The sequence below is a fragment of the Dermacentor silvarum genome, chromosome 2 (genome assembly GCF_013339745.2).
Source record: "Dermacentor silvarum isolate Dsil-2018 chromosome 2, BIME_Dsil_1.4, whole genome shotgun sequence".
Taxonomy (NCBI): Eukaryota; Metazoa; Arthropoda; class Arachnida; order Ixodida; family Ixodidae; genus Dermacentor; species Dermacentor silvarum.
This window is the reverse complement of record NC_051155.1, coordinates 141,577,801-141,601,435: the sequence shown is the minus strand read 5'-3', so window position 1 is coordinate 141,601,435 and position 23,635 is coordinate 141,577,801.

Here is a 23,635-nt window from a genome sequence, read left to right as displayed (position 1 = left end):
TGAAATTATGCGGCCACGAAGCTCTGCTCATTAAAGGCGTACTCATTCGTTTGAGGAGTGCATGATACTATGCCTGCAGGCAGTAGCTGACGCGCAGAATTGCGCCGGCTGCACGTTAACCTAAGCTTCTTTAGTATTTATGGTCGTGTTAACAACGACGAGGTGCATTGTGCGCCCCATAAGAATTGGGATGCACACTTGCATTGCTACACCGTCTGTTGCTAGAATTTGTAGTACAGCCCAGTTTCGCGCACGTTTATAGTATGTGCGAGCATCGATGCACCCAAAACCGACGAAGTATATATCTGAAATTGACCACCAAATCTACTAAAAACACATTAGAGTGATTTTAAATCAGGGAGTACTACCCTACTGACGTGAACATGCATTTCCTGCTCTTTCAATGTTCGTGCTCTTTCGAGAGGTACGTTAGGTGGGTTTTACTAAACCTTTTTGTTTGCATTACAAATTGCAGCCTTCGTCAACCCAGTGTGGCCATGATGACAAATAGTGCATGGCTAGTAAAGGTTCCGAGCTGCGAGTTAGCACACTTGGCTAGCATTTGGTAGCGCTGATGCGGATCCTGCTAATGCTGGATGGTCCCTAAAACGCGGCCCGTCCCACTGCTTCAGTATGCAATTTAATGTTTACTTTCCCCCTCTCTCTTTCTCTATTATGGCAGATATATATATATATATATATATATATATATATATACACTAAACACAAGTATTCTCAAGTGTGAGTAAATGCCTCGTCGCCTAGCGCATTCCCGAATGAGAGTTTAATATCCTCCATTCATATGGAGTTTTAGTTAACTCCATCTCTCACAAGAGTTTTTACGGTGTTCCAATTGGAGTGAATATTACTTCATTTCTTGAGGGAGTCTTTAAATGTTAAAATTGGAGTGAATATTACTTCATGTCTAGAAAGTGTTCTTGAGGTGTTGCAAATGGAGTAATTACTAATCCATTTCTGAAGAGTTTCTTGAGATCCTGCTACATTATTTATACTTTTTTTCCTGCAATGAATTGAAGCAGCAGTTTTCGTGCCGTGGCTTTAGGACACTTATTAATGACTGGTGAAGTAGTGCAGGTGCAATGTTTTGTGCCGGTGACAACCTCTACCGTAGCTTATTTTGTGTTCCACCTTACTAGTTAGATTTTGAAAGTATTTATAAAATTTCACTGGAGACTAATATAGAATTGAATTATAGTAAGAGCATTTATCTACCCATCTAGTAAACTGCCCTTTCTCAGCTAGTCAACTCTGTTCAATAGCGTAAATCGAAACGCGAATTCAGCACAAATTAAACGACTGCATTTGCGCTTTCACCTACGCGAGAGTATGTGACATTGACAAGATTCAAGTATGCACGATGATATTTATTGATAACATTAGACCATTAACGAATGGAATACTTGACAGGAGTACATTCTCGCCTATGTATTTCTTGTTAGCATTTCAACGCACATTATGATTTAATAAAGAAAATAAATTGTGATTTTCCGGATAGCGGTATAAAGTATATTTTATTATCTGTAGGCATTACAATATCCCACGGGAGACAAAACATAGAGGTAAACACAGCATTTGAGGAAAACTACGCGTAATAAGAGCATGTTGCTTGAAATAATACATATCAATTAACAATAATATAAAGTATATACCATACATCAGCAAGGCCAAGAGTCCAACATAACGCACATTCAATAAACAAACGCCCACCACAACACAATGCAGATGTACTGATGAAAGAAAGCGCAGACAACATTCAATGACAGAACGATGCGTAGACAACAGTAACAATTTAATTGCTTGAGTGAACCATATAAACTATCGCTCTCCTTAACTTGGGGGGAACCACATATAAAACAAAAAATGTAATCCACTTACAAAAAAAAAACAGCTTAACATGGCAGCCGACCTACACACTTTTGCAATTAATTTTTACTCAATATGCGGCATTGTGAGAAGTCCGTAGATAATCCCGTATTTCAAAATTGGATGGAGCTGGAGTCTTCCTAAATCATTGACGACAGAAGTCACCAAGTCAACACGCCCAAACGACACGTACAGAAAATTTGACTGCCTAACCAACGTGCAAGTTAACAATCGCGCCCATTCACCATACCACGTTTAGGGGGCCTGAATGGTATCCTCCTCGCCGGGAGAGGGAGAACACGCAGGCAGCTAGCGACAATGGACACGCCGCATTCCGGTTGGTCCGTGTCCACAAAACCTGCCAAACGCGTGTCCGATTGACGAGAGGCGACGACTTACTTGCCATCCCCATGCTTCGCTTCGCCTTGGAATTAGTGACGCGTCGGTGCCTGCCTGCGCGCTGACCGATGTCAAAACCTCACAAGCAAGTGTATGCAAGCGCTGCTGCAACAAAACTATCACAGGGACACACATGAAAGCTTTCATCCGTAAGATTTCACGAAAAAGCAGCGACGTACAGACACAGTAAAAACGCACGCGCTCACACACGCGCACATGCACTCAAGCAAAGAGCGCACGCGCCTTTTCCTCCTGCACACACACCCAAGCACAGACACGCTATTTTTTCGCCATAATATTGGCGCACTTTTAGTATTCTAATGGCATTCTCAGCTTGAAGCGAGTTGCTAAAGAAAGCAATAGCGCCACATTAAAGGCACCTCCTTCGCTACGTGTAACATGTAACGGGACAGCCGAAACGTTCACGCTCACCTGGTTCATGCAGCATCGCCCGCCATTCTCGAACAATATTATTATTGCGCGCTGGGACCAAGGCGTCCATTAGAGCACAAGTAAACGCCACAACTCCGAATGCAAGTACCACTAGCTATGTACATCGCGCACGAAAAATCGTTTCACCACGTTTCACCTCAGGTGACTGATGCGAGGTGGGCTCCGCTGGACGAGGCTCGTCGGGCGTGCATGAATGACATTGCGGCTGCCCGGCCTAGAGCATGTGTCGATGGATGTTAGGCCTAAAATCGCGTCTTCATGCCGTCGTCCACGAGGCGGTCGGAATCTCCGTCGTGTGCGGCGTGCTGAGGAAGACATCGAGATGTCGTTGCTGCCATGGTGACACCAAATGCTCGTAGAAACGGCCGCTGATTATCCAAAGTAGTATCCATGAGTTGAAGTGCACGAAAGAAGAAAATATTGCAGAGCCGTAAAGGACCCGAGTGTGCCTAGTATGCGACTGCCGCCATTAGCCTCAATTTCACACCATTTACATATGAGATTTCTCGTGAGGGAGAAAACTCCATTTTAAGACCGATTTTACTACATCTATGAATGTTGGGAATGAATTCACGTTTTTATATCGAATACGTTCCCACTGAGGAAATAAGATTTGGCGCCGAGGAGTTCAAAAAGGTTGCGCGTCGTATCTCTTACCTATGACGGCTGTAAGTTGTGTTTACAGTGCACGGAGGAAATACATTTTCACTCCATTTCACAGCACGAGGTTTTCGCACTGATAAACTCCATTTTGTAAATGGAGTGATATCAGGTCATTCCATTTTTTTACTCCATCATTTCAGAAAGGAGGTAAAATCATGGTTTTATGTTTTTTTTTACTCTACGGTGATGGAGTAAATATATTGGACGATGGAGATTTAAAAGGTATTAAACCATAAAAACCCCAATGCAGGCTTATTGGTGTTTGCAGTGTATATATTATATATATAGATTACTTGCGGTTCTCCTGCTTGAAGCAATCGATACCGTCATTCCTAATGCCGAAATTTCTGGCGGATGCATCACACTCCATCACAGGCGAGTCTACCACGCAACATTTCCCTGCCCAGGGTACTTCACTGCTAATGTATACAGGGCGTCGGGCTTTAAACCAAATATGAGCAATGTGCTACCGTTAGACTAGTGTCACTGTATATATATATATATATATATATATATATATATATATATATGTGTGTGTGTGTGTGTGTGTGTGTGTGTGTGTTGATTGTCTGCCGCTTTTTGCATTGACTTACTTTAGGTTTAATTGGCGATCGCAGGGAGAGGCCTTCGTCCTGCAGTGGACATAAAATATAGGCTGATGATGATGATGATGACTTTAGGTAACGGCACGAAAGACAGCCTTTGTTACCCGTTCAGTGCGAGGCGTCACCAACGATTGTGTGCAATTGAGGGCACACATAATTCTGGCTGCTTCTGTCTTTTTTTTAAACATACGCAGGCGTTGATTATAGATCAAGCAATAGAGTAATACCGTGCGTCTGAAAAATACACTAAGCCTTTCATATTTCTGTGTAGCCTCTTTTCCCGAGTTCGAAGACACTTTACGCAACATTCTACTCACACATGTGGGCGCGCATGCACTATTTATTTTGTAGATTACTTGTCGTGCGTGTTCACTTGAAGCGATCGATACCGTCATTCCAATTACCGAGAGTGCTGGTGGATGCATCACACTCGGTCACAGATGAGTCTACCACGCAGCATTTCCCTGCCAAGGGTACTTCACTGCTAGTATAAGCCAAGGGTCGGGCTTTCAAGCCAAATGTGAGCAAGGTGCTACGGTTGGGATAGTGTCTCGGTACCTTCATGATTAAAGTGTGGGAGCTCTGTGATTCCAAGGAGAGACTAAATGGTGAGCCATGGCCGTTTATCAGGTGCAGGTACAGCGTAGTCACATGTAGCCAGAAGCGACCACTCACCCTCGAGTCGCATCCGACGAACTGTCGAATACTTGTACGCCCAGTGTAGTCAAGGTCTCCTGAGCAGAGTACTGCTGCACCGCAATCTCTCTTAGCAAGGCAGCCAGCTCAAAACTGCAGTGCGGAAGGAAGAACGAAAAAACGTAAGGCAACCCCATATGAGGGTTCAACAACGTTTGTGTAACACAATGCGCAAAAATGATCTTGGCCGGCCAGCTTTCCTGCTGCAAAATTCTGCCTTGTACAGCAAAATCACTTTTCCATTTCACGAAAAGTTGAAAATACATATGACAATATCAATGGCCTTAACGGTTATGTTAGGAATCAAGCCATGCCAAGAGCCACAGCTAAATACAATTATTTTTTTAACAGATTTATGAAAATATCGCGTGTAGCATTCAGCGCTTTTCTGATATATGGTGGGTAGATTTTTGGAATTGGGGCAAATTACTTGGACGTAAAAGTGCATTAGCCTGCCGCCTAATTACACAGATTCAATATTTGCCATTTCAACCCTAAGTTCAACCATTCACTTAGCAAACATAATAAAGTTATGAAACTCAAGTCGAGCAGAGGTATTTTCATCGTATCCTAAGCAGAAACACTCGTAACTAGCATCACTTTTGATGTATGTGTTCCTATACATGTGCTAAAGCGCACACTGGCGTTTCAGTCGAGATTGTTACGAACTGCTACAGCGAGGATTTTGGGTGGCAAACAGATGAAATTGCGAGGTATCTCGTAACAGATTTTAATACCGCATATCTGGATAGGTAAATACCATTTGTTGCTTGCCTAGCTGGTTTATAGTTTCTCGTTGTCTGAAGGGGCGCGAAACTTTGTTAAAAAAACCGTCAGGATGGAAACAATGTAGTTTTTGATATATGGAGATATTAATTTATTGCCTTTATGTAACTAGCGTTTAATAACTAGCGTTGTCACACAAGAAAATTTCCAATGTAGCTCTATTCTTAGGATTCATCTTGTAACTGCAGCGCGCACACGAGAAACGAGGACAAAAAGTGAAAGTGACAGACAAGCGCTGACTCGCAACTCAGTTTATTTTGGAGGGAAATTACACACATATATATATATAAACCCAGTCTGACTAAAGTGAGCATGTGCAAGAGCATGCGGAAGAAAATAATAAAAAAATAATCAAAACAATATGAAAAAATGTTAACACAGAACTTTTACTTATCTTACCATCAGGTGGTGCTCAAAAAGGCAAATTCTTTGTTAGTTAGGGTTATAGAAGGTTCACTTACGCACATATCAGCACGCTTTTTGATATGGAATGCCTCAGTTATTTCGCGTGTTAGTTTATCTCTATGAGTAAACAAAATCATGGTATCTGTATAGACAGGTTTACAATGACAGCTATTGCAATGATTGGCTAGGTGTAAGTGGTTATCTTTGTCAAGTGAATTTTGATGCTCTCTTAGACGAGTATTAACACACCGGCCGGTCTGGCCTATGTAAACTTTACCGCAAGTTAGGGGCAACATGTATACTGCACCAACTTTGCATTGTACAAGCTTGGAATTTTCTTTTAAGGCGCAGATGCACTTATTCTTGTTAGTCTGATCAATTTTTTTAGACACCGCTTGACATATTCGTTGCAGCTTGTCAGGGGCGCTGAAAACAACTTCAACACCAAACCTGCTGGCAACGTTTTTTAGTCCGTGGGAAAGGCGATGAACATAGGGCACGACAGCAATGCGTTTTTTCTGCGTGTCTTCTCTGCTTCTAGACGGCCCTGGTTCGACATTTTTTATTAGCCTAATAACTTTTTCAGCTGCTCTACAAATAATGTGATCTGAGAATCCTACTGATCTTAGTCTTGCGATCTGACGTGAAAATCCCAGGTTCATTGTGTGAAAGCACGATTTGAATAAAGAGGCCATAAGGCACGATACTGCTATTCCACTTTTGACAATTTTTGAATGCCCTGAGCTGTAGTGAAGAATTGGTTTTACTGATCTAGGGTTATACATCCAGCAAGTGTGTTCAGATTGTAGTTGCAATGTTAGGTCGAGGAATTGCAATTCATTATGTAGTGCTACCTCGTGGGTAAATTTGAGGCCCAATCCACATTCTCGGAAAACATTCAAAACATTAATAACACTGCAGCCACGTTCTGCTTTATCATATATGACTAAATAGTCATCGACAAATCAGAAAACCATACCTAGTAAGCTACTGTGAATGTTTCTATCCACTCGGGCAAGAAAAATATCACTGAGAATTGGGGCAACCTTCGAGCCAATGCATACCCCAGAATTCTGCACATACATAGCCCCTTCCCATCCGATAAATGTCGATTTTAGATAAAGAGACAGAATTTCCAAAAAGTTTTCAACAGATGTTCCACTATGGTTTCTGAACTTGACTTCATCATTGTCGTCACAAATTCATTTCTAGTACCGTGGGCTCTTTTGCATGTTTTAATCCTGCTCCTCCTAACCCAGCTGACCTGGCTTCACTGATAGCCGTGTGTGTGTGCAGAGCAAGAGTGGCCTCATGGCATGCTCGGCATTCTACGTGCCCGCCTGATGTTCAAGCAATGTGCGGCTTCTTGAAACCTTCGATTGGACACGCCAGGAGGATATGCAAAATCATAGCTTCCGAATCGTGGCGGCAAGCACGGTTCCTCAAGGATTGCCTGCGCGTCTCCTGCCAGACACAGTGCGGTGATCATTCCAGTACACGTTTGTTCCTAGACTGGTGCAAAACAACGGATAGGACTACTGAGTTCCTATGGAACACAGTTCGTCCTCACCTGCCCAATGCCAAGAAGGCTCCTAGCACAGAAGGAAGAGTGGTTCGACTGGGTGAATACTTTGTGCCGGACGTGGATGAGAAACTGCTGCAGCTTGGGCCGAAGTTCGCAATGGAACCGGTATTGAACCCACCTGAAAAGCTGGCTGCATCTAGAGCCATCTCCAGGCTGGTTCCTGAAGAAGAACGCCAAAGGTGTGTGTCTTAATGCGTAGATGTAGTAGCCAAGGCGAGGACTGCACGTACAAAACCTCAAAAGGTCAGCTCAGTAGCCACTGATCTCGCTTCTAGAGGACTGCGTGTTGTCACTGCCGACAAAGAAGGTTGTTTTGTGATAATGCCAGATGGTATGTTTGGTACAAAAGCGAGCGAGGCTATAGAAAAGAATTTCAGAAAAATAGAAGTTAAACCGTCTAAAACTAAGCAGCATGCCATAAGATTACTGCAATCGCTCAATTTAGAAAGTTTGTCTTCTTCAGTTAAGAGAGCAAAAGGCTTACATCTCGAAGTGTTCTTTTCTTGCAAAACGCACAAGCAGGGTGATCCTTTTCGAGCCATTGTCACTGAGAGAAACACGTGGCAACAACAGGTAGCATGCTTTCTTCAGAAACAGCTTTCAACACTAAAGATTTGTGACCCGTTAGGTATTCCTAATTCTGAAGTGGTTCTTTCATATTTGGGAGAAGAAAATCCAGGGGGTTGTGGCGCTTTCAGTATCGATGTACAGGATTTATACTACTCGATTCCTCACGCAGAACTAATGAAAAGCGTCAAGACGTGCATTTGTGACGACAATGATGAAGTCAAGTTCAGAAACCATCGTGGAACATATGTTGAAAACTTTTTGGAAATTCTGTCTCTTTATCTAAAATCGACATTTATCGGATGGGAAGGGGCTATGTATGTGCAGAATTCTGGGGTATGCATTGGCTCGAAGGTTGCCCCAATTCTCAGTGATATTTTTCTTGCCCGAGTGGACAGAAACATTCACAGTAGCTTACTAGGTATGGTTAAAAAGGTTTTCCGATTTGTCGATGACTATTTAGTCATATATGATAAAGCAGAACGTGGCTGCAGTGTTATTAATGTTTTGAAAGTTTTCCGAGAATGTGGATTGGGCCTCAAATTTACCCACGAGGTAGCACTACATAATGAATTGCAATTCCTCGACCTAACATTGCAACTACACTCTGAACACACTTGCTGGATGTATAACCCTAGATCAGTAAAACCAATTCTTCACTACAGCTCAGGCCATTCAAAAATTGTCAAAAGTGGAATAGCAGTATCGTGCCTTAGGGCCTCTTTATTCAAATCGTGCTTTCACACAATGAACCTGGGATTTTCACGTCAGATCGCAGGACTAAGATCAGTAGGATTCCCAGATCACATTATTTGTAGAGCAGCTGAAAAAGTTATTAGGCTAATAAAAAAAGAGAAGACACGCAGAAAAAACGCATTGCTGTCGTGCCCTATGTTCATCGCCTTTCCCACGGACTAAAAAACGTTGCCAGCAGGTTTGGTGTTGAAGTTGTTTTCAGCGCCCCTGGCAAGCTGCAACGAATATGTCAAGCGGTGTCTAAAAAAATTGATCAGACTAACAAGAATAAGTGCATCTGCGCCTTAAAAGAAAATTCCAAGCTTGTACAGCGGTGAGCACTGTTAGGGTGAACACGCGAGCGCGTGGCCGACGGCACTGTCAGCGCCCCGTTACGGTCATCACTGGAAACATTGCGCATGCGCATCACGCCTTCCTCGAAATAATTGTTCCACCGCGCGCATGACGTCATGAATGCACTTGTTCGTCGTCTGCTAGCCGCATTTTTGTTTTCTAAGCCCATGCATCCTGCATTTTAAGATTTCTTTAAACATCTGTGCTTGAACAGAACAAGACAAAAAAACTTGTATATCTATGGGGGCGTGTCTATTCGTTCCCTTCAAAGTTGTTGTGCATGCAACGCCGTATATAAAACAACCAAACATCTTTCGCAGCCGTTCATTCTGTCGCCAGATCGTATTATGGCTAGGGTTCCCGATGATGAACGGCGCTCAATTGTCGATCTTTCCCTGAAAGGTTATTCCCAGCGGTATATTGGCGCTTTAGTTAATAGGCCCCTGAAGACTGTGAACAGGATTATTCAAGCCTACAAGTATGAAGGTCGCATTCAGGATGCACCCCGCGCGCCCCGCCCTAAAGCTACCACAGACGATGAAGACGCCCTCATAGTTGCAGCTGCTGTTCGTAACCCTTTCTTGCCAGCCCCAGCAATACGCGAGGACTTGGATTTGGACGTTTCGGACACCACTGTTCGACGTCGCCTGCGTACTGCGGGCCTTCGCAGTCGCGTCGCAGCGCAGAAGCCACTACTAACGGCGGCAAACAAGGACGCACGACGGCAGTTCGCTGAACTGCACGAAGCATTGACATCAGAAGAGTGGGGTCGCGTCATCTTTTCGGATGAGTCGACGTTTTCGACGCGACAAGACCAAAGATTGCGTGTTTGGAGACTACCAGGCACACGGTGAGGCAAACTTCCTGCTTTGAAAAGCAATTGTTTTAGTTAACGTCACAATGCCACGCAGGAACGACCCGGACAACGTGCAAGGTGTTTCTGCCAGTGGGAGATCGAGTGTGAACGTGTGGGGTGCTGTTTCAAGATATGGTTTAGGGCCCCTGCAACGTATACGTGGACACTTATCGTCGGAACAATACTGCAACATTTTGAACAATGTGCTGTTGCCATATGCGAGCAGTTTATTCCCAGACGGTGATTACCTGTTCCAACAGGACCGGTCACCGATACACACGGCGCGGGCTGTCAAGGAGTTCCAGGCGGAGCAGCACATGCAGCTACTGGAATGGCCTCCGAAAGGAGCGGACCTGAATGTGATAGAAAACTTGTGGGGCCGTCTGAAAGCTTCTTTGGCAAGGAAGCCCCTTCATTCCGCGACTTCGGACCAGTTGTGGGCGCAAGTCAGCAACGAGTGGGAAAGGCTGAAAGCCGATCGGGAATATGTTCGATCACTTTACGACTCGTTACCGTCCAGAATAGCTGCAGTCGTTGCTGTAAGTGGTCACATGACTCGCTATCAGATTTGCTCATGTTTTTATATTTGTTCTCATGGTCTTGTTTAACTTGAATTGCAAAAGTGCAATTTTCTTGAATAAAAAGTTTAATAATTATCCCTCTTACACTCACTTTTTTCCTTCACGCGCCAATCTTCAATCCAGATGGACCTTGAAATGCAGAAGGTATCAGCTCAGCGAACAAAAAATGCGGCTAGCAGACGACGAACAAGCGTATCGATGACGTGATGCGTGCGGTGGAAAGAGTGTTTCGCAAAGCACATGCTGCGCATGTGCAATGTTTCCAACGATGGCTGTTACGCGGCGCTGATAGTGCCAGTCGGCCACGCGCTCGCGTGTTCACCCTAACAGTGCTCACCGCTGTACAATGCAAAGTTGGTGCAGTATACATGTTGCCCCTAACTTGCGGTAAAGTTTACATAGGCCAGACCGGCCGGTGTGTTAATACTCGTCTAAGAGAGCATCAAAATTCACTTGACAAAGATAACCACTTACACCTAGCCAATCATTGCAAAAGCTGTCATTGTAAACCTGTCTATTCAGATACCATGATTTTGTTTACTCATAGAGATAAACTAACACGCGAAATAACTGAGGCATTCCATATCAAAAAGCGTGCTGATATGTGCGTAAGTGAACCTTCTATAACCCTAACTAACAAAGAATTTGCCTTTTTGAGCACCACCTGATGGTAAGATAAGTAAAAGTTCTGCGTTAACATTTTTTCATATTGTTTTGATTATTTTTTTATTATTTTCTTCCGCATGCTCTTGCACATGCTCACTTTAGTCAGACTGGGTTTATATATATATATATATATGTGTGTAATTTCCCTCCAAAATAAACTGAGTTGCGAGTCAGCGCTTGTCTGTCACTTTCACGTTTTGTCCTCGTTTCTCGTGTGCGCGCTGCAGTTACAAGATGAATAGATACCAACTCGCCCAACTTTCAGTACTTTTGCAATTCATTTCTATTCTTAGGATATTTCGTAAGCCGACATGATTTTGCTATTGTTTGACTTCAGTATGAACATTGCATATTCGCACTTGAATGAATATTTAAAGTGTCATTAGGGAATATTTAGCTACCTGGTCTTTGAGAATATTCGAGCAAGTAATGTGCAGCTTTTCAGAGAAACCGTCTCGATACGCGGATTGGGGGTGTATGCTCCATGCGATGTAAACTAGGTGAACTCAAACCCCAAGGATACAGAAACTGGGTAAAATATCACAAGGAGTCCCCGTTCTCAAGTTCCATAATTCACATAATTTATTCAATTGACATACACTGAAATTCTCCTAGATCAAACGGGACGTAACGTAGCCACTCTTAGCGCGCTTTCACTGCACGACAAAGGCGCACAGGTAGGCTTCAAAGGCAAATGTATGAAACATTTACAAAAATTAACACAGAGCAGTGGCTCTCCAGAATAGGCGTAGTGGGATAACTCCAGTAACGTGCACTAGCATGAGCAGAAGAGACGACCTTGTGCAGGATGTTTGAGCGAACTCGTCCCAAGCCTTAATCATCAAAGCGTACGTTACGAGAAGGCTACCAATTTAGTATTGTTAATTTTCCTATTGAGCTAGTCAAAGTAGTTTTATACGAACTTAGCTGATTAATTAACAACGAATAACTAACCAACCTTTAATGTATTGCTATGGGTGCAAAATGTTCAATCGAGAGTAGTAAAGCTTATAGAGAAATAACAAATTTTACAGCGAAGCTGTTAAGGGCTCACTCTTCGATGATTGCGTCGGATGTAGAAAAAAACTCTCATTGGCCGTATGCTGTATGTGCAACTGAAAGCTCGCGAGGGTGAGGGACGCGCGCTTTCACGGGGAGTGAACGCAGGGCGGAGATCAAACGCGACTTCTCAGTGGAAGTTGAGCGTAGGGTGAGGAGGGCATCGAGGCACCCTAGACTGTGAGTGTGCGTGCCCGCTCTCCCACTGCGGCGCATGCGCGCAGCCCTGCCTACCTCTGCCACCTGTGCCGCCGAGTCTCTCTGGGCTCTCGCCCGCCTCTCCCCTAATAGGGTCGACAACGGTGTTTAGCCGTTCCGTCACGTAGACATTGCGATAACGCTCTTATCAGTTGCCCTTACGACTCGCCATGGCCCGGCCGCGTGCCGTTCGTTCGGAGGAACAACGCAACGAGCGACGGGAACAGGCGACTCAATCTCCCACGCGAGAGGAGGACAGCGGGAAGGTCGCGCGGGAGGGTTGGGTTGCGGCTTCTGCTCTGCGAGGAACTTGTACTTTGTGGGGCGCCAGGCGGTCGCGCGCACTGTATCTTGAAAGCGATCTGCAACACGGCTCCTACCTTTGTATGCGCTGTGCTTTCGCCGCTCAATTTCCGTTGAAGCGATAGACCGCATGAACCTTTGCCCGCTGCTGCTGGCGCGCTTGTTCACGCCAGCGTTTTGACAGCGGCTGTGTGTGGTCACACAAACAACGCGCAGAATTGTTGTCGACGGCGGCAGTTCGCACCAGACGTGCGTGGCGTTGGTGACGTGTTTATTAAGAACGTGCCAACCTTTGCCGTACACCCTAATGCGGTGTACCGTAGCTACCATAAGGTCATGGTCCCTGTGGTGGCGCAATAAATGAAAACCACCGGGTCATATATATTCCTCACTCTTTAATACTTCAAGTAACCAATTACACCATCACATCCTCATAGTCATAATTGAAAATACGTAATTCCCACCATAGTACCGCTTCGCTGGTCTTCCATGTCCACCCCTGTGGAAGGGCTCACAGTTTTTTTCCCGAATTGATAGCTGCGGTGTTCTATTTTTTAGCTGTAAAGAAAGCACGCGAGATTTAAAAAAAGTCGCAGTTACGCCCGAAATGCGAAGCATCGATTGCGATAGCAAATTAGTAGACAGCTATACAAAGTAAGGATAGTAGTTTTATCGACAGTATAAACTTGTGAACTTTCGCTTACTAACCAAATTAGACGCTGACGCCGATGGCGGAAATGCGCCGGGAGTGTCCATATAATTTTTATCGCAATAAAAGTACATCAGACATCTGCGGACTCTGACATTATTGCCCTCAGACAGGCTACCAACGAATGATGATGCTGCATGCACACCGACCGACAGACCCACCGACCGACCAAAAATCATAGGCGATGGCCACACCCGCCGTCTCCGATATGTCGTAATCAACTGCATAAAGCTACTGAAACTTTACGCAGTCTGTCGACTGCAAGAACGCCGACAGTGCTCATAGAATTTCCATGCGGTATCTACCGTTTATCTGAAGGCTCCGTATTAGATTCTTGGGTTTTATGTGTCAAAACCACGATGTTATTATGGGGGAGCAAGATTATTTTCACCATCTGGGGATCTTCAAGGGGAACTACCTGCGCGAGCGTTCTTTGCCCCAATCGAAATGCGCGGCCATGATCAAACCCGCGACCTAGAGCTCAGCAGCGCAACGTCCTAGCCACTGGGCTAAAACGGTGGTTCCATGGCTGAGTTTGTTTCTTGCTTCTACAGGCAAGATATATAGGAAAATGTGGAAGCCATTGTAGTTGATCCGTGTCCGTTGCTGCCTGTGTTTGTTCGTGCCTTCTGCGTGCAGCATCGCTCATTCGTTGGTGGCGTGTTTGAGGGCATTATTGTCCGTACGCGCAAGCGCTTAGACACGTGGTACTTTTTCAAATCTTGCGCGGTATCCTTGCAGCCGGGAAAACTTAAAACCACAGCAGGTATTATCACTGAAATATGTTATCTGATGTTTCTGTGTAGGGTTCTTCCCTTTGAAAATTTTGTGAATAAACAAATATTTTAAAGGTCCTTCAATTCATAACGGCTAAATAATTACATAAGCTCCTAGTAAAAAACACTCTGATTTCCTCGAATGTATCAAGGACATTGCTTGCATTCAAGTTACTTGCATTTTCGTTACGCACACGTGATTACTTTAAATGCTTGGCATCAGTTAGCTGAACCACCCGGTGCACATACCTATGCGCACTGGAAGGTTCCATAATGTAACAAAAGCTAAAGTTATGAACAGCCGACGCAAACAAAGAATACAAACTAACCGACAAACAAACAAAACGGGAGAACGAGGCGCAATAGGAGTGTTAGTAGACAGTAAATTGAAGCGGCTGCACATTGACCCTAAGACAATGACGCGGTCAAGCCTTACGCAGCGGTAAAGCATTGACACATCTACGTAGCAGACGAGTAGGCAATGGACATGTGGTACCGGGTACGGTGATTGTGCTCTGTTACATCAGAAACTCATTGCGACTAAGGTTGAGGAATTTGTGAAGGCGAGAACAACGCTTGGCATGGCGTTATTCAAGTGTGGCATGTCACGAATTCGCTTAACCGGCATGTCGAAACTTTAATATCGCCCTGAGGTGAAATCCGAAAACAATAGTACAATGTGTCGTGTTTCCGACACACTTCTGAAGTTTTTTAATGAAATTATCATTTTGCTTCGACAATCAGATGCTTATCACAACAAAAAATCCCAACGGGTAGCATCGAATTGTTCCCTCGTAAAAATATTCATAGGGAACTGATCGTGTAACTAAGATCAAAACCGTATGCAAGTGGTCCGTACCGGCGAATATGATATCTTCTTTGTCGGCCTTAGTAAGTAACCACAGGCATTGCGATTTTTGGAGCATTACTAAAAAAATTTAAAAATTTGTGGCCCCTCCCCGGAACAAACCCTTTCTCAGAAGATCACTTTACGAAAAACATCGAGCTGGGGTGCTGTGCAGGATGCGCCGAGTTTCTCATTCGCACGAGTTCTACCCGAGTTTGCTCGATGGCAGTCAGTGAACGGAGATAGCAAGGAACGTGCAAAAACAGCAGGCAAAAAGAAATGTCGAGATAAAGCCACGTATGACAACATGAGCGCACCCTGCGCGGCACAGTGCTTCCGCGCTTCAAGCACAGAAGACTGCGCAATAAAATGCGCCAGCGCCGCGTATTGTTATCAACGTATTATCGCCATTCAGCAATACCGTCACTGGCCGGCTGTCTATCTGCAAACTTGCCGTCAGCCGTTCGCCACGCCTTTCTCGGGCGCGTCAAGGGCGTGCCTCCTCTTGCGGGCATTATCTGTCTATCCTCCTTCGAATGCGAAAGGGGCACATGCGGTGCATTCTTGCACCTACACTTTACCTTAATCGAATACTTTAAAATACGACAAATAAAACAACGAACATTTTATTTCTTAAAGTATCAGTTTTTCGTTTTGAATGCTATAAATATGTGATGACAAACGGAGATCGAGCGAATTATTCAATTTTGCACTTTTTTGCCGCGAGTGGCGACAGTGAGGTGAAAGCTTACAAGCGGATACATTCTAGAGGGTCGCACGCACGAGGGAGTTCATACGGTGAGCAGTCGCCAGGGGCGCTGCAGCGCTATGTTCGATTCCCAGAAGCGCTTGGGTTTAAAGTGGAAGGAAACATAAACAGATCAGCCGTAGAGATCAGCAAGAGACGATTAGAGTACTGGTGGAAAAAAAGCAGGGAAAAGATGGATACGACCTGATCTCTTAAAATCATAGGCAGCGGTACAAGGTAAATGTTTGAAAAAGAAAAATAATGAGAGGTATACAAAAATGCTAGATAAAGAACATGTATAGTATACCTGATTAAATCAAGCAGGCTAGGTGACTATTTGTCGCCGCCCCGTTTCAAAGGGGATGCCAATAAATCATCATCATCATCGATTAGGGTGCCTCGATGCCCAGCGCCGCCGTCCAGGGTGGAGACAACCCCGCTGGCGCCACCATATTGAGTCACACGAGCTGAGACTCAGCTACGCTTGCGTTGATAAATAGTGTTACTCGCGGCGCACTTCCAAGTGCTTTGCCTTGATGAGGATTTTTTTATCGGTATCGCATCTGCACGTCTTTATAATGAATAGCCGTTAACTCGTCGAAGGTCCAAGACGTAAATGTATGGCGCCGGGAACATGCCCCAAGTTGCCTAATTCAATTTACATTTAATATGCCGTGTGTATGTTTCAAATACGCACTATTTTTTTTTTGCGCTTCGATGCTTGGTATATAAGGTTTGCGACCCCCTGTGTGTGGAAGTTTTTCTTTTTCGCTGTTGTATTTTGGTTTACACGTCACGCCTCCTTTACCGTAGCCAGCCACTCGCGCACGGTGGTTAGTTTCCCTTGCGTTGCGCGTGCTCTTCGCGTTCGTTGCAATTATTTGACGATATCTACACGCAATTTTGCTTTTTTTGCCCACAGAACTGTGTGCTGACAGGATTAAGCTGGTGTAAAAATAACTGTGATGTGAAAATAAGGTTTAGTTAGTGCTGTAGAGAAACATGTAACGTAACTTGTCTGTGTCAATCTTGCGTAGTACACACAAGAAACCAAAGGATGCACAAAATACATTTACTTATAATGTCTAGTACAATCAATCATGAAAGAGATATGTACATGAAAAATTATATGTACTGTGTGGCGCCTGAAGGTGACGTTGATAGACGAGATAAAAAAAAAATGCGCAAGGTAGGCTCGACACACAATTCGGGATAGTGAGAGTTCTTTTTTTAATTTATTCATTACATGGGGGGGGGGGTTCAAGTGAGTACATCAACCTTATTACACACAATATAAATCGAAAACAAGAATGCCAACACAAAAACGCAACCGCGGGTAATATTAATCAAGATATCCAACCAGAATACATCAGCTACCATCGAATACGTCGCATTAGCGAAACACATCGATGGCGAGTACAGAACATTTTATAAATAACCATTAGAACACAGATAACTACATTGAAAAAATAAACACTGCATACATATCGCGTACAAAAAGCGTAAATGAAACTAAGACAGTCAAATACAGATTAGCAATGTTTTTCACTTCGAAAATATAGTCCATGATGATGTAGGGCTGTTGACTTTAACAGACGGCGCCCATCCTGTCGATTTCCCTCGTACTGGTCCTCTTCAAAGTGTTTCTAAGTAAAAGTAAAACATCAAAAGTGATTATTGATATGAAAATTTGCCTTGTAAATACAGAGAACCCATTACAGTACTTAAAAATAAATTTTCGCAGAAGTAATGCTGTATTACCTCGCTTCACACGTTTCGAAGAAATGCACAGGCTACAACAGACACCATGCCAGAAAGCGACGAAACATTTTTGGTCCCATGATGCCCCTTAACTCTACTACACCTGGGCATACCGTGCACAGGCATTTAAAGACCGTCACAGTACCCACTACGATCGGGAATGAGCACGAATGACCATTGGCTTACGAGCACCACGCTACAAATATATTCGTCTAAAAAATCAGCTATATAACGTAACAACCTGAGATCCGCAAGATATCTGCTGAGAATAGAGAAAATCACAATGCTTCGCTTGACACGTACACAACAGCCGCTCTCCCCAGAAGAAGCACTGCATTCTTTAGTCCCAAATAACCAGTAGCGAAAAAAGAAACTGAGGGGGAAAAAAAAGAAACAAGAGACACACGATGTGTGCTTCCCGTGAAAAAGTAAAATAGGTGGTTTACATGACGATTTGTAGCTAATGTAAGGCTATTTCGCGGCGAAGCATTTTCGTCAGTCGCATAGACTGCGCCGATCAAAACGGCAAAAGCCTATGCGACGCGCGCTCGCAAACAATAGGCTACTCAGCATCGGTGCAGTGCTTAGTTCGTGAGCGAACGTAGGTACGTGAGCGAGGATCAGAGAACACTTTCTTATTTAAATGAAAAACACGATGCGATATCTAAACTTTCTTGACACTTACCTCGCAAATGTAGGAGCTATTCGTTGCCTTCCAGTCATACCGCTTTACTTGGGCTTCCCATCTCTTCCTTCGCTCTGGGTCCCGGGGGAAGCGTAAACAACGAAGGCCTTTACGCGTCGATCCGGTGCACTTGGGAACACAACAGCCCGTCATGTCGACTCGATGCACTTGACAAGCTTGTCATTCATGCGGCTGAACACTGTCCAGCAAGTAGAAGCGTCAGCGAAGCATCCGCGCGCACTGTGTCTCGAACTAAGCACCGGCACCAAGCACTCGCAACCTCTCGATGTGACTCAAGATGGCGTCGCAGCGAGAAAGCGGCGGCGCGGGTGCGGTCAAAGGATGGCACCACCCTGAACGGCGGCACTCGCATCGAGGCACCCTAATGTTCGATTAAGTCAGTCATGACAATGATCTGTCCATTCCCTGTCTATTAGGGGAATGGCAACGCAGCGCTGCGGCATGATTGTTCACCGCAAGTGCTTCACTGAGGCGGCTATTAAGGCCGCCGCTTTACCAACTGAAACGACACTCCAGCAATAGAGACGGGAGCAACGGCTGTAGCCTGTCGCTTCAAAATGGCTGTGCGGTATTCTAGGGTCCGTAGTGATGCAGCACAGTGAAAATGCGCCAGTTTATCTGCGTGCGCGAAGCCTCCGCGATGCATTGCGATGAAGAAAGTTCTGCCCAGCGACACAATATATTGCTTGTTATCGCTTGCCCAGAGAAGGTGCCTCCGTGCGCATGTACGCATAATTTGAGTGTTTGTTCACACCAATGTGCTTGCCGATTGCCTCTGCTGCTGAGCTAACAGCGATGGCAGATGGATATCGCAACGACAGCGCAGCAGTCGCATTTTGGCGGGTGAGGGCTTTTGTGTGGAGTTAGGAAATTAAACTTCGAACGCAGGAAGGTGTTGCAACTGTTTATTGCGCCGTGCTTGTGATGAAGAAATGCCATCGCACTGGGTCTAGAAAAGCAAGCGTTTCTCGACGCTGACCGTGTTTGCGACACTGCGGCTCTGATACATCACCAATGATAGAGCAGCCATCTCAAACGACAGCTGCGATACGTTGTCGTTGGAAAACACTACGTACTGCTCAGCATCGTCGTCCACCACGGCGCATAGACGCCTTGCAAGCAGTTACAGTGGCGTGCCGATAATTATTTCCCATGCGCTACATCGCCACAATGCAAGCAATGAAACAGTGTTGTGGGGCCATGACAGCGCAAGAAGATATATGCATAAGCCAGGGAAAGTCGACGCTCTGTTTTTGATAGTCGAGTTCAGTACATCACCGATAACAGTGCGTTTTGCATGTGCTATTTCGACGGTCAAGATTGTTGATGCCTCTCCGTTCCGCACCACGTCGCAGTTGCCGAAAAATAAGTTGGGCGTGGCCCAAACGTGGTGGGCGCGCGCACGTTACATGCCTCGCGTGGGGCGTGACCTATGGTTTTGATTGACAGGCGAACTCCTGCGAAACTCGTACATCGCGAAAGGCCCCTCGAGTTGAACTCGGGAACATGGCGGCGGCCGCAGAAGCCTGTGTCATCGCATCCAGCGACAGCAAGCGCCAATATGACCGTCTGGACCCGTTCACCTACATGACCGACGTAGAGTTTCAGCGTCATTTTTGCCTTTCCAAAACGTCAGTGCTCTGGCTGTGTGACGAGTTAGGCGAAGGCCCTCGTCTTCGCCTATGCTTTCCGAGCACAGACTGGTGTGACAAGGCTGCGGAGAACGTGCGATCGCTTCGGCTCTCTCCGGCTTCAAGCGCTGTTCGTCCACCGCGCCTCAGCCCCAGGCCAGGTCCGGCGGTGTCATCGGAGTACTGGGGCACCTGCGAGCACCTGGGGTTCAACCCGGACCAACCAACCGGCGAAGGCAAAGTGGTCGCATTAAATAGGGCGAAAAAAAAAACCAGCGAAAACCCAAGACGCAGGACCAGTAGGAGGCAAACACACACACAGTCGCCGGTGTGTGCTTGCCTCCTACTGGTCCTGCGTCTTGTTTTTTCGCTGGTTTTTTTTTTTCGCTTAGAACATGAACCAACTAGCCCATCAATTCACGCTTGTAAGACATTATATAGGAAGACTCTGAATGGATGCCGGGCTGCCTTCCGGTGAAACAGGGGCTGAAAGCAGTTTTCGCAGTTACACGGTACCGCTGCACTGCACGGGCAGAGAGGTGAAGGAAGTTACTTTGCCAACACGGACCGCCTCGGCCGTCCGAACGACCATCTCTCCAGGCGGCAAATTATTTGGCTCACGTACTACGTGAGCAAAAGCATAGACATATGGCTGTTGAAGGAGATGACCGGCGACGTGTTTCCTCTATCGGAACACGCCATCGCCGACTGTAGGAAATACACCCGTGAGGTCGCGAGAGACGAGCTGCTGGCGCCACCTCCACTCAGTGGCCCCGGGAAGATAGCGCAAATTGACGAGTGCCTTCTTCGCGACGAGCAAAACTACAATGGAGGCCGCCTAATGACGGGCGACAACGTTCCGCCAAGCCGCCAAAATTACGGCGGTGTTAAAGATGGTGGCCCATGGGTCTTCGGCTTGTTCTGCGAGACCAAAGGGGTGCTGCGACTTTTCAAGGTCGACCGACGAAAGACGGCGACACTAGGCACCATTATTGCAGCCAATGTTGAACCGGGGATCATTAATATTTACGAATTGGCCGCATACAACTGTATCAAAATTTAGTGGATGCTAATGGGGCTATGCATCAATCTGTATTAGGAGACAGTCAACCACAGCGTGAACTTTGTGGACCCCATCACGGGCGTTCACACGTAAAGAATAGAAAGTTATTGTAAAAAAAATGAAGCACCACCTCGTTAGCGGTGGGTACAGGGCCACTGCACCGATGCTGGATTCCCACCTTAGACGGATGTGGTGGCAGTCTCAACGGTCACGCGCGCTGCAAAGACCCTTTCTTGCGTTTGTTAGAAGCCAGGGATCGTTCGGGCTACCCAGTACAAAAATTCTTTCTTCCTTGTGGTTGTTAGAAGCCATTGCTCGGTGCTATCCAGTATGAAGGTACATCATAAAGTAAAAGAAAATAAAGCGTACTTTTCTGCTGACCTTTGTATGAGTGCTTTCGGCATTCCTGAGTGCTTACACGGTAAGCGCGCGGCAAACCACTTCTGCGCTAGCCGACGCTCACTTCGTCTCGCAGCCTTACTTTGGTGCGAGCAACGAGTGATCTGTTTAAAGTCTAGTGTGAAAACCAGGCTCACATCAGTCTGTGCTCCGAAATGCTAGCGCAAGCACGTAGCGAGCCGCGCCAATCCAATCCAAAGGGGAAAAAAAGAGGATGAGCGTCCCCTCGTGGTATAACACGAAACGTAATAAACTATGAATTAGTCTAATACACATTGAGTGTACACCTTCTAATATTTAAAATGCCTATAACCACGTTAACGTGACTAATAATATTGTACTGAATGCATTTATTTCATAACTTGCTTGTGCCTGTAATGCACTCGGTGGAACGACAAACAAGTGAAAGAAGGCACGACCATGAACAGACCGTATCATCACGTGAACTCCAGTTTGTCGACCGCCCATATGGCAACGCCCAAGGGATGATAGCCACCCAGAGGGAATCTAGATAAACCAATGAAACTGGAGGCGTGCCGATGGACAAACTTTGTCTTGTGACCATTAGTTCTTTCATCTTGGGGCGTCGCCAGAGCTCGTGAAGATCCCGAGTTTCGCCAAACTCGGTGCATCCTGCATAGCACCCCTGGAAACAGTTCTGAAAAACTAGTCTCATATCGTGGGCTCACATTTCTGCTCTAAACCTGGACGCTGCGTTTGAATACTTCACCTTTTTTTCGGATTGATACCGCAACCAAATGCATCCCATAAACAAACGGATCATCTAACAAACGCCGTGTTCCATGGTGGAACGAGGAGTGTCGTAACACGCGTAAGAAGCAGAACAAAGCATGGGGCTTGCTCCGCGATTCTCCGACAGCAGAAAACCTGGTTAATTTCAAGCATGTCAAATCTCAGGGAAGGAGAACGCACCGAGAAGCTACAAGAGAGAGAGTTGGCAAAAATATATATCAGGAATTAACTCTTACACAGATGAGACAAAGTGAAAAGAATAAAAGGTCGACAATTAACCTACTCCCTGCCCTTAGTAATAACTCAGGGTGGCAGTAGGGAAGACCAGGCGAACTTTCTAGGCGCACATTTTGAACATGTATCCAGTTCGTCGCACTACTCTGACACATTTCAAAGACACAAAACACGAATAGAACAGCAGCCATTAGAACGAAAAAGCGCAAAAGGCGAGCTATACAATGGAGTATTTTGCACAGCAGAGCTTCAAGCAGCACTAAACGGCTGCAATAAATCTGCCCCAGGCTCTGACCGCATTATATATGAAATGTTTTATAAAACACTTGCCATCTGAAACACAAAAAAAAACGTATTTCTCTTTACAATGCTATATGGTCTTCCGGTCTGATTCCCTCTGTCTGGAAAGAGGCCATTATAATTCCCATTTTGAAACAAGGTAAGGACCCTTCCTTGGCAAACAGTTATAGGCCAATAGCGTTGACGAGTTGCCTATGCAAACTATTTGAAAAGATGGTGAACAAACGCTTGCTCTAGTATCTTGAAACAAACAAAATATTAGACCCATACCAAAGCGGTTTCAGGGAAGGTAGATCGACGACAGACCAGCTTGTTCTCATAGAAATGTACACCTGGGAAGCCTTTATCCACAAACAGCTTGTAGTATGTATTCCTTGATATGGAAAAGGCGTATGACACTACGTGGCACTTTGGGATCCTTTGGAATCTTTCTCGAATGGGTTTACGCGGCAACTTGCTGACCTTTATTGAGAGCTACCTGTCTGACAGAACGTTTCGTGTTAGAGTTGGCAATGTGCAGCCTCGATCATTCACACAGGAGAAAGGTGTACCGCAGGGTGGAGTGCTGAGCTGTACGCTCTTTATTGCAAAAATGAACTCCTTACATACCATCATACCTCGCACACTCTCTTACTCGGTCTATGTGGATGACGAACAGATAGCTTTTAGGTCGTGCATACTTAGCATCTGCGAGAGACAGCTACAGCTTGGCCTAAATAAACTTTATAATTGGTCACAAGAAAATGTTTTAAATTTAACCCTCAAAAAAGCACATGTGTTCTCTTTTCGAACAAGAGAGGCAATCACCAGAACCCTCTATTGACCTTAATGGAGAAAGACTATCGGTCAGCCGCGAACACAAATTTTTAGGTATTATCTTGGACACAAAACTTAATTTTAATCCCCCCTTGAA